Raw genomic sequence first — 8752 nt, forward strand, 5'->3', positions numbered from 1 at the left:
GCATTTCAATATGTCATAATACCTTATCTGCTCTCAAGAATTTAAACTTTTGGCCGTTGTGAAAAGGCATAAAAATCGGTAATTCAAAAGACCATGTGGCTTTGAAGTTGAGCGTCTCTATGATTTTCAATGGAAGTCTCTGCAGGTCTGTGATTGGTCACTTTTTTTTTCTTCTGAACTGCCATAAATGTTCCCTGTGGTATCGAGGAAGTAAAAGTGAAGAGTTTTACGTACCGTGACGCTATATAAAACGTTTCGGGGCACGAGAAAAGATAGGAAATGGAGTAGGAAGAGTGAGGAGTCGTCTGCTATACCTATATATCTATTAATTTGGAAGACGACTCCTAGATCCTAAAAAGTCCTACCACGGCATCGTCTAGCAGTAACTAGCCCTACCCATCAAGAGCAGGGGGAAAGGAAGGAACCTAGCCTATCAATTTGGTATATAGATTCTATAATTTTGAAGCCCTTCTAATTTATCTATGTAAAAATATTTAAACTATAACCTGTACCTATACCTAACCTCTAGGTTATCACACCTACTCTTCATCGAAAGACAGCAGAGGGGGTTTTATCGTGCACGGCTGGGCATCCTCACACGGGAAGGTATCGAGGATTGAAGGCAGACCTAACTTGGCATATATTTGGTCAATGTAAAAATTATCCAAAGTAATCTTTGAAAGCAATTGAAATTTTTGCCCAAGAGTTCCACCAACTTCACTTAATACCGGTGTTGTCCCTTAAGAATGTTCTCATGCTGGTCCTTAGGACCTGCTAAGTCTAAAAGGTTACTGTCCCTGACTGAAAGTAACGGGTCCTTACAAAGTTACAATTCATCCTTCATCCTTGTAGTTTATGTAATTTACAAATATATACTAATTATTTAACTTGACGCTACCCAATTTGGAACACTTCCCAAAATGGAACACTTTTAAAAGATGTGATACAGAATTTTCACGACATCTAAAATGATACATGTGCATTTCAATATGTCAAAATACCTTATCTGCTCTCAAGAATTTAAACTTTTGGCCGTTGTGAACATGTACGATATACTTGTGTGTCGGATATTTAATGTCGTGTCTTAGATGATGCTGATTTTCTCGAAAACCAGAAATGTCTACGAATTTATACGTATTTATTAAGGAAATCCTTAAAATTGAAGTTATTTTTCTTTAAATTCAACCCCCCTTTATACTCTGTCAGCAGGTGACGCTGTCGTTACTCCGTCAGCAAACGATAGTCTTTCTTATATACTGGCTATTCAGAATTTTATAATTTTCATAGATAAAAACGACAACAATATTATTATAAAATCATATTTCATATTTAATACATATACATGTAGACAATGTATAATGTAACAATACATATATACAAATACTATTTCAATAGCAATAATGACACGACTACATTTTTGTTTATCAAACATTATTTTCAGTAATCCCAACATATTATATTCATGTATAATACTTTACACGCTTTTTACATGTATACAATATTAGTGCTAGGATGTAGATTTGCACATTTTTATTTTTTGATTAACAAAGACATTTTTTTCTAGTGCTTATGTATTCTTCTATTATTAGTTTTACGCTGATCTCTAGGAAATAAGAACTTTTGTTGTTATTTTTTTAATGTTACAGTAGTGTCACTTCAACAATTTTAACGTTTTAAGGAGAAATAATAGTATTATTCACAGATATAATTATATAACATCCGCTTCATATTTAACACAATTTTAAGATCTATTTCTTCTTTTCTGATACTTCTTTCAGTTTTGGCTGATAAATGTAATCTTTGACGTTCGGAATCCCTTTCACAATACACGAGCCGAAAGCTTCAAGGCAGCCAGGCATATCTGTAGCGTCATACCTACAATGGGAAGTAGATCAAATAGCTCATTAATTTCTTAATTAATTACGAGAGTTTTAATTGGCTTGACAATGTGATATTATTCATTACATATGAACATAAGTTACGAACAGTTTGTTATGAATTGAATTGAAGAGTTTTACGTGCCGGGACGTAATCGTTTCTGGGCATGCTCAGTTTGTTACATAAAATGTACATGTAAATAATGTTATGTCTGATTGGCTCATACAAATCCAATGTCTTGGAGAAATTTTCGTCGATATTCTTTGGAAATATATGTCGATTTCCGAAGTTTGCCGGAAATTTCTCCGAGATATTGCGATTATGGCTGATACAATTAGGGAAGGACATTTCTGAGAAAAGAGTCTCTCTCGGAAATGTGGAATATCACGGGGTAAAATGCATTATTAGAAAGCAACAACAAAGAACTCTAGATATCACCATCAACTCCATCATGTTTTTTTACGTACACTTAGATCTGTATATCTCAACAGGAGACTTCAGAAAAAACTATTGTATTTACATTAATAAATAAAAAAAGCTTCTTCGTTACTATGCAAAAAAGTTCGTTACAACACAAACAATATTCAGTTACCATGCAAAAATGTTTCGCAATCTATTGCACTGAATATCTTTGAGTGGTCCGTGATGGCCGAGTGGTTAAGATGTCCAAAAATACTGTATGTTCATTCTGTATTTGCATATGACAGAGTTATCTGCCCTTGCGGGTAGATATCGATTGTGACGTCATGTGTTTGCCAGCGTAACGTCATAGTTTTCGGAGAAAACGACGTGAATTGCGCTCACAAAATAATGGCGTAACAATCGATACCTACCAACAAGGGAGCTAACTCTGTAATATGCAAAAACGGAGTGTGAGAGGATGTAAAAATGAAGAAATTCAAACTAAGTACCTTTTCAAACTTACGGAGACGAAATACAATAATTCACAAAACAGCAAATGCCGGATATTCCATTGATGATAAACTGATCTATACTACATATAATAATAATATACTGTATATATATAACAATGGCATCGAGTATAGTCGTTTTCGACATCCTTATAAGAAGCTGTTAAAAATTCCAAGTTTACTTAAAATGACTTCCCTCTTAGTAAATATATTAGTTATGTACTATTTGTAAACTATTAAAACATCTTTCAACAAAAGTGAAGACTAGATTAAGTTAACTAAAGCCATTATTGCTGATTTTTTGTTTACCATTCCTGGGTCTTCAGGTCGAAGTATTCAACAGCAGATATGGAGGAGATCCCATCGAATCCTCCAAAGGCGAACAGCATATCGTCAACTACCTATAAGATAAGAATTAGTTGAGAGAAAAAACAATTATATAAGCAGTATATTCAAATTCAATATCTATTCTTAGTTGTTACTGCTTGCTATGACAAATATTTAAAAAAAAAAAAACCAGTTTGCATTCGGTAAATGAAAACGAGTAACAGTGTAGGTTTCAAATATTTCTGTTTACATTTTGCTCAATTTGATTCTGGTTTGAATCTTAGATCAATAGATCTACAATCTCGAAACCTGAAACAATTCTTAAATTACACCGACCGTAACTTTTCAATATGTAGCTTCCCAATGGAGTCAAGTCTATACTTAAATCTGCTAACTTGCTAAGAATCTAACATGATGTAAGACTATTAAAAAACTTTGGTTTCGAGGTGAGCTAGTTTTTTAGGCGATTATTAAAACTGACTAACCTCGAACCCAAAGTGGTTTTAGACGATTGGTAGCAGTGTACAGTAGATTTGAAAAATTCAGCAAAATAATGTGTAGGCTTTAATTATGTACACACAGCTTTTTAACCTTAAATAACACCTATATAACAGTAAATATATTTTTGATCTACACAACATTTGCAATTGTCATGCAGAGTTCATTTTTATCTTGAATACAGTTTAAAACCAAGCATTACTGTCGTGATAGCGGAACTGAGCCTATTTCGACATAGGTATAAATTAAACTTTTGAGCAATCTTACCCCGTATCGCGGCTATCAATTTCTGCTGCTACAGAATTGAGTTTTTCCGTCTTAGACGCACATTCGGATACCCTCTAAACCATTAACCTCGAGCACCATTTTGTTGATTTTTTTATGCAAATATGAAGCCTGCACATATAAGTCTCTAGATTGAATTCACCAATTTTAGCACATATACATTTTTAATTTTTCATACATATAATAAAACAGGGGTTTTCTCCTTAAAGATGCTCCACCGCCGACAGAGCATAAATGTTATTAATTATTTAAACAATAATTTGTGTTCAATCGTGTATATGTATGTCTAATTAACACAGAAAATAATATAATTTTCTTATTTTGCCTTTGGTGCATGCGCAATCAGTAATTCATTCAATATAGGATATAGTGCTACAGATTTTTTTCGGGATGCAATTAATTATTTTTCATATTTTTAACTTGAAATAAGATTAGAAGCTCAAGCTTTTCAATGGTGATAATAGTGTAAAGTAAGTAATTTTTGTAACTGAAGAAAAATACTAAATCGTCTGCTCCTGCTTTTGATAGTGAAAAGATGCCATTTGTCGGCGGTGGAGCATCTTTAATAAAAATCTCACCCATGGCCATTCGGTCTACTGACTAACCTCGAACCCAAAGTGGTTTCTTACATCGATTTAAGACGATTATAAAAAAACTAACTAACCTCGAACCCAAAGTGACTTCTGTTGTAATACATATCTGGAAAGGCGTGCCACGTGTTAGTAACAGGGTTGTACCGTTCTCCACAACATATTCTAGACATGCCCCCAAATCCACCTAAACAGTAGATGTAACCGTCCAGTTTAGCGATGCCGAAACCAGTCCTGCGCATGCGCATAGGTTCAATAAGTGTCCATTGGTTGGTTGTAGGTGTAAAATATTCTCCTGTATTCAGACACATTTCGCCGTCATAACCCCCGAAAATGTAGATCTTATCTGTAATGGTAATTAAATAATTTTAGATTGATCGCCTGGTATTGACAATCCGACAAAACCAGTACATCATTATTCTAACTCAGAATCATAGATGATCTTACACTTTTTTTATATCTTTTTCTGGGGACACGCTACACACTACATACATGTACATTGTACATGGGGGCCGTCCTTACATGGCCCTGCTGTTTATAGGACGATAATTGAATTAAAAAACAAACAAACTTTTCAAAATTACCAATCAAATTAATACAGTTTCCAAATTTCTTGGCCGGGATGAAATAGTTATATACATATCACTATAGAGCCAAAAGTCTGTGCAACAACCTTACAAGTTGCATACATGTACTTTTAGTTCAATGGCGAACTTACAATTGTAAGTCGTTTTCACTCTGGTGGCTGATTTCGGCCATGTCGCGTTGTGGCATTGCCATGGCGGCCCCGCCATGCGACAGTGCTCCTAGCGAAGAGCGTTGTCGCACTGTTCCGTGGCGTATTGTCACTCTTCGCTTATGCTGGCACCACACTGTCTCGAATTTGACACAGGATGGAAATTGTGCATTGTAGCACTGTCGCTTGGTGCATTGTGGCACCGTCTCTCTTCGATTAGCGCATTGTCGCACCATCACATGACGGGGTCGCCAATGCGACAATGCGACATGGCCGAAATCAGCTACCGTACTATACCGTTGAATGTCGTTGCCCTAGCGTCACTGCGCTGGTGATGCATGGGCGAAATCAAGGTCCATTGGTTCCGGGAGGGGAAATAATACTCTGCGGACGCCAGTCTCTCGTGACCATCATATCCTCCCATGGCGTAGATATAATCCCCTAGATGGACCGCGCTTACGTAACACCTATAAACAGAAATTACACATTTAAATGTCGCGGTCATACTGCACGATTTGTAACAAACATATTTGACCATCTTGTTTTTATATTTAATAAAAAATTGCCTTAAATGACCCTAGCTAAAATGTCATAATTTTAAAGTTGTTACGTCATATTTATCATTAAAAACGACGTCATTTTAAATTCAATTTAATGACGTCACAATCGATACCTACCCGAAAGGGAGATAACTCCGTTATATAGACGGGATAGGGAGTTCTGACTAAGATTAATTTCGATATACATACATGTAGGAGAAATATAAAATGGTTCTGACAGGAAATGTTTGCGCTATATCTACCTGTTCTGGTGCATGGGAGCCACCACACCCCACGTCTTTGTTATGACGTCAAAACAGCGGACACCGTTAATGTAGTGAAAGCCATCATAGCCACCAATGACGAATATCTTTGTTTCCATGGTAACTAGCGCGTGGTAAGCATGCAGATCTGAAATTAATATCAAATGTTCCGATCATTACTGGTGTATCGCAGAGTGTAACAGTTTGTTGAAATAGCTTGTGTGTTTCAACAAGAAATAAGTACAGAATAAATTACGAAGCCAAAGGGTACGCCATTTTCGTTTTCAGAAACTTGAAAGCAATCGCCGATTTATTAACCAGTTATAGGTTGATACCATCAATACAATATCCTATCGCATATACTATAATATTAAGAAATCAGCGAAATCAGTAAAATTATCTGCTTACATTTTTATATAAAATTAAAAAATGAATCTTTAGTTTGTTCGTTTATGTATTTATTTATTTTTTTGATATGCGGCTTCTATCGGTTTCTACAAATTGTCTGAGCGCTACCTTTGTCCAGATAACGACAATCGATCCACTTTTCGGCTCGACTGTCATACGTTTTGACGTCATTGGTCATAGTCCCGTTACGACATCCTCCTACTATAAATAGAACTTCGTGTGGGGTCCTCGGTTTAGCCAATGGACTCTCGAGGTTCAGTGTCTGCGAAAACAAAACATCAATATAGCAACACCAAAAAACACACTACAAATGTATTTGAAACTAATCTGTAGCAAAGCAGACACATAATGCGTCACGGTTCTGGATCGGGTCGACTGGTGTTTAAGATGGTCCCGGGTTCGAACTCCAATTTGGCTCTGCATTTTTAAACTCCTACTATATTTGATGTCTGTTGCAAAATCCTAAGTCTATCATTTATCCAAGTCTTCACCCCGAAGGCACTATTCGCATATCCTTTGCTAAGTATACTCCCAATGCTTGAAACAGAGGTTTGCATGCTCGCCGATTTCGTAACAGGAGAGGAGAAAAAAAAACCGTAGCGGCCAGACCGGTATTCGAACCTGGGACCTTCTGACACTAGCCGGATGCTCTACTGCTAATGCTACCGTTGCCTACATTTTATGTTCAGTCGACCCAGTCCAGCACGGCTACAGTGCTAAACCACATTTAAGTTGACTAGTAAGTACGCTAGGAGAAGAGCATCCTCGATACTCCAGGGGTTCCGATCGCTTACAATCTCTACCCTTTGGACTATCTCATAGTAAAACTTGAGGCAACTTGACAGAACAGGTAATCTAGTTCTTTAATGCACATCAAAAGAGCCGTATAACGGTACACTGTGGTTGGCTGTGTGTTTTTGATGTTGGGCGTCGCTCTCTCTGTAGTCTTCAAAGGAATTTTTTACTTGCCTGTGATAGGTTTAGATTTTTTCCTCTGAGATGCCTTCAGTTTTACTATGATATATAGTCCAGGGGTGTCAAAATCGTTAGTGATCGGAACCCCTCGATAATCGAGGATGGGGAAGAGTAGATAATTACCCTATAGTCGTCCATGTCCAGAGAACAGAGGAATTTTAAAGTCTCATACACCAAAGGTTGACATAATGTACTCTCACTGACGTAAGGATGTGACCGGATGTGTTCCGCAAAATATCGCGTCGTGAGAAATCCGAGTCGAACTGTATTCAACAATCTGAAAATTTCGCACTTCCGGCTCTCAGGAGCGTGATCAATCCAGCGTATCACCGCTTCAAAAACAATTTCCTCATTTTTTACATTCAAATCATCAGATGAAAGAATCTTACAAACTTCGTCAATATTAAGCTCAGTAAATGCCTCGCTTGAGAGAGAAATGTTGCGAAAATTTCTCATTATGTAAGCATAGCAAGCTTTTTCTAGTCCAGTGAAGAAATGTTTCTTCGCAAATGCGTAGGTATCCATGCATCCGTCTGTGTCCAAATTATCCGACAGGAAGTCACAGCATCGTTTTGAAAGTTCGTACACATGTAGCCGATCTGCAGCCGGAAGTAGCTGTTTCACAATCCTTGGTGTGATGTGGACCTTTTTCGTGTACGCAAAGTCAATAATTAGCTGCATCATTTCCGCACTGACTGACGTGATAACATATTCCTTCTGTTCGGACGCCATTAATTTGTTTGTGAACAACGAGCGGAAGAATGGACTACAGATAGACAGCACCGCGCGATGGACCGAAAATATCCGGTTCTCAACATTTAGGGTAGCGTCACACAGCTGTCCGTTTGTTCTGAGATCGGCAAGGACGTCACACGCCTGCGCACTGAGCTCTAAATTATCTTCACTCACTGGTGGATCTTCTTGTAGCGACATCTTGTTTCTTGTTCGTTTTTCTTGTTCCGGGAGGCAAGACAGGAAACCACCGCAGCTATGATCATGGCGTGACGACGAATGCCTAGCTATTGTTTCCAGGAAATGACGTCATAATGAACAATATGTTGGATGACGTCATAATAGTCAGTAGACTAGTACACTGGATTACCTGCCTTAGAACCAATTCTCTCCGCTAGGCATGCTGTTCATGATCTCAAAGTGTCTATGATAGTTAGTTTAAACGTATTTTATTGCAAATAAATTTACAAAGGGATCGGGCACAAGTTATTACAACTTATTAAAGCCCTGTCTATGATACCATATTAAGTGTTAAGATATCATATATAGTTTGATATCTTTGTTCTAATTTGATAAAATTTAATTTCATTTTGTCTCAAATATGTATATT

General features: G+C 37.1%; 1 pseudogene; it reads right to left on the reverse strand.

The window, feature by feature from the left end:
- Positions 1–1372: 1372 nt before the first annotated feature.
- LOC138309548 (kelch-like protein 10) lies at positions 1373–8408 on the reverse strand (annotated as a pseudogene).
- Between the last annotated feature and the right edge of the window lie 344 nt (positions 8409–8752).

The sequence above is a fragment of the Argopecten irradians genome, chromosome 15 (assembly GCF_041381155.1).
Source record: "Argopecten irradians isolate NY chromosome 15, Ai_NY, whole genome shotgun sequence".
NCBI classification, from domain to species: Eukaryota; Metazoa; Mollusca; class Bivalvia; order Pectinida; family Pectinidae; genus Argopecten; species Argopecten irradians.